This window comes from Scyliorhinus torazame, chromosome 15 (genome assembly GCF_047496885.1).
Source record: "Scyliorhinus torazame isolate Kashiwa2021f chromosome 15, sScyTor2.1, whole genome shotgun sequence".
NCBI classification, from domain to species: Eukaryota; Metazoa; Chordata; class Chondrichthyes; order Carcharhiniformes; family Scyliorhinidae; genus Scyliorhinus; species Scyliorhinus torazame.
The window spans coordinates 134,387,379-134,390,736 of NC_092721.1; the positions used below are offsets into that span (position 1 = coordinate 134,387,379).

The window sequence follows — 3,358 nt, forward strand, 5'->3', positions numbered from 1 at the left end:
CCACCGTGGGGGCAACCCCCGTGGCCAGATCGCCTTGCATCCCCCCCAGGACCCCGGAGCCTGCCTGCGCCACCTTGTCCCGCCGTTCAAAAGGTGGTTTAATCCACGCTGGCGGGACAGGCATTCCAGCAGCGGGACTTCGGCCCATCGCGGGCCGGAGAATCGGCAGGGGTCGGCCCGCCCCCGCCGAATCTCTGGTGGCAGAGACTCCGGGACACGGCGGGGGGTCGGAGAATCCCGCCCCAGGCCATTTGGCCCATCGGATCTGCTCTGCCATTCGATTATGGTTGATATGCTTTTCATCCCCATTCTCCAGCCTTCTCCCCATAACCCCTGATCCCATTGTCAATCAAGAACCTATCTATCTCTGCCTTAAAGACACTCAGTGATTTGGCCTCCACAGCCTTCTGTGGCAAAGAGTTCCACAGATTCACCACCCTCTGGCTGAAGAAATTCCTACTCCGCTTTAACGGATCATTCCTTCAGATACAAAACTCTATAACACAGACCTGCAAATCATAAAGAAACTAGATTTAGTATTGAGTGCAAGGATCAAGTCCTATGGGCCCGATTCTCTGGAAAATTTCTAAGTGTGGTAGCGAGCGGGAACTACCGCAAACTTCCCGGTGCTTGACCCGGCGTGGCCAGCAACACAATTCAACGTGAATTGGTCCACCTAACCAAGCCACACAGGCTTCATGCCGCAAATGAAAACTCACCAGCCGCACTGCCAGCCGCCCACTAACAAGGTCGAGCAGTACTTAAACAGCACTTGCACAGCCAGCTCGCAATAATGGTGCTGAGACGCCACCCCAAGGTTTGGAGACGTGGATCTGGGGAGGCACCTAGATGTGGCTGAGGCCATGAGGGAGGTCCTGTTCCCCCGAGGTTCTCGGAGGGTGAGCCACAGGGCAGTCAGGGCCATCTGAGACCAAGTGGCAGCGGCCGTCAGCTCGGAGCTGCGTGATCAGAAGGACTGACCTCCAGTGCCGCAAGAAGGTCAACAACCTACACTGGGCAGCACGGGTGATTGGACACCAATGTTCACCCCCCTCCCCGAGACCTTTCTGCCCCCATATGAGCATTGCATCCTCCCTCCCCGCAGAGAGACACACCTCGGTTGGCAACATTAGTGGTCAGGCTTCCGGGGCACAATCTGATGAGCACCACAGAGTTGCTGATGTACATCAGGTGAAGGCAGTAACACCCAGGCGAGACAGCGGTAGGAGGTCTTCTGGATCCCAGGTCCCACCTGGGACCCAGCCTGATGCTAAGCCTATGGACCAGGCTATCCCGGAGTTGATGAAGAAGTTGTTTTTTTTTTGTTTGTTTTTTAATTTTTCCTTTTTTGAGTTACCAAGCCAGGGCTCAGAGTGTGGGTCAGGGGCAAACCCCTAATCCAGCTCCTCGCCTGCTCCAAAAAATTAATCCAAATTGAATCGAATTCATGGTCCCCACAAGAGAGACATACCAGATCTGAACCCAAAGGCTCAATCTATAGACACTTGATCTTAGCCAAAAGGCCGAGAAGCGATCGATGAAGAAGTTATGAAGCAGCCGAGACATTCAGAGGGAAATGTCAGCGACACTCCAGCAGGTCCAGCTGAGACTCGATCCAGCTGACCTTCCGTCCCAAGGTGAATCCCAGGGGCCTATGGGCACCGAGCAGGAGGAGAGGGTGCTGGGTGCCACCTACTCCCCCTGGCCTGTCCCATAGAGTGGGTCTCACCCTGACCTGATGGGCGACTGGGTCCTCAGGGTATGGGGTGAGGTCTGCCACAAGGGCCGCCACCTCGAGCCTCTGCAGGCCCTGCTGCTACCACCATCTCTGGTATCTGGCCACCCGACCTACCATCAGCCCAACTAGGGCCTGTACTACAGGGTCGAAAATACCGTCCATGGACGTCCGGTGGTGGCCATGGAGTGAACGGTCGCACATTTAGCAGCTCTCACCTCTAATGGTCTTTTAACAGCTTTTAAGCTGGATTTCCTTGGGAATTCCTCAACATAAGTTGATAAAAGTGAGAGGAGAAGGAGGTGACCCCCAATTTATGGAACCGCGCCCACAAAATAGTCGGAAAAGAAGAAATCAAAAGATGGATGAAAACAAAACTCAGAAAACAGCGGGCTCAATGACAACGAAGCAAAGTTTATCCGCGTCTGCCCAATGGATGATGGACCAGTTGGTCGAATACTTGGATGGGAAGTTCACCCAGCATCGCAAGGAGTGTGGGTGGCCTCGATTAAGAGGGTGGTTGACCGGGTGGAGGAGAAAGTGAAGATCAGGGACAGGAGATTCAAAAGCTGCAGGAGCAGGCGATGGAACGAGAGGAGGAGTCCACAGCGATGGCAATGGAAATTGCCCATAGGGAGAAAACTGAGCGGGATGAGCTGGACAGATTGGTAGGAGAAATCTTACAGGTGCACGGAGGGATGCGGAGTCTCCGAATGAGGAGTTCCTGAGGGAGCTTCAGAGACTCCAAATGGAATTTGGTCTCCTTTCCACAGGTAAGACAGAGGGACAGCTGAGGAGGGCAAAAGGGGTGGTGTACGAATATGGGGAGAAAGCTAGTAGGATGTTAGCACATCAGCTGAGGAAACAGGAGGCGGCGAGTGAAATAGGGAAAATAAAGGACATGAGAGGGAGGTAGTGATAGACCCGGGGGTGGTAAATGATGTGTTCCGTGAATTTTATAGTCGGCTATATGAGATGGAACCCCCAGCTGGGGAGGAGGGTATGAATCAATTCCTGGAGAGGCTAGAGTTCACGAAGGTAGATGAGGAGCTGGTGGAAGACCTGGGGGGCCCAATTGGGCTCGGGGAGGTGATAGATGGGTTGGGGGCGATGCAATCGTGTAAGGCCCCGGGACCTGACGGATTCCCAGTGGAATGTTATAAGAAGTTCTCGGGTTACTGAGGCCACTCCTGGTTAAGGCTTTTAACGAGTCTCGGGAGCTGGGAGTACTCCCCCCAACGCTATCACAGGCATCAATTTATCTCATCCTGAAGTAAGATAAGGACCCGGAGAACTGTGGATCGTACAGGCCAATTTCCCTGCTGAAAGTTGATGCTAAGTTGCTGGCAAAGACCTTGGCCACTCGAATAGAGGATTGGGTCCCGGAGGTAATTGGGGAGGATAAGATGGGATTTGAGAAGGGCGGGCACCTGACGTCCAATATTAGATGGCTTCTTAATGTTATAACGATGCCATTGAAGGGGCGCGATGTTGAGGGGGTAGTAGCCATGGATGCGGAGAAGTCTTTCGACCGGCTGGAGTGGAAGTACCTGTGGGACATTTTAGGCAGGTTTGGGTTCGGATGGGGATTTGTGGATTGGGTCCGGCTGTTATATCAGGCTC

At 53.7% G+C, this 3,358-nt stretch overlaps 1 non-coding gene across 1 annotated transcript; it reads right to left on the reverse strand.

Annotated features, from left to right (window-relative positions):
- Window positions 1-1,348: 1,348 nt before the first annotated feature.
- Window positions 1,349-1,535, reverse strand: LOC140392206 (U2 spliceosomal RNA). Its single transcript, XR_011935270.1, has one exon. It is a non-coding gene; the product is annotated as a U2 spliceosomal RNA (small nuclear RNA).
- Window positions 1,536-3,358: the final 1,823 nt, after the last annotated feature.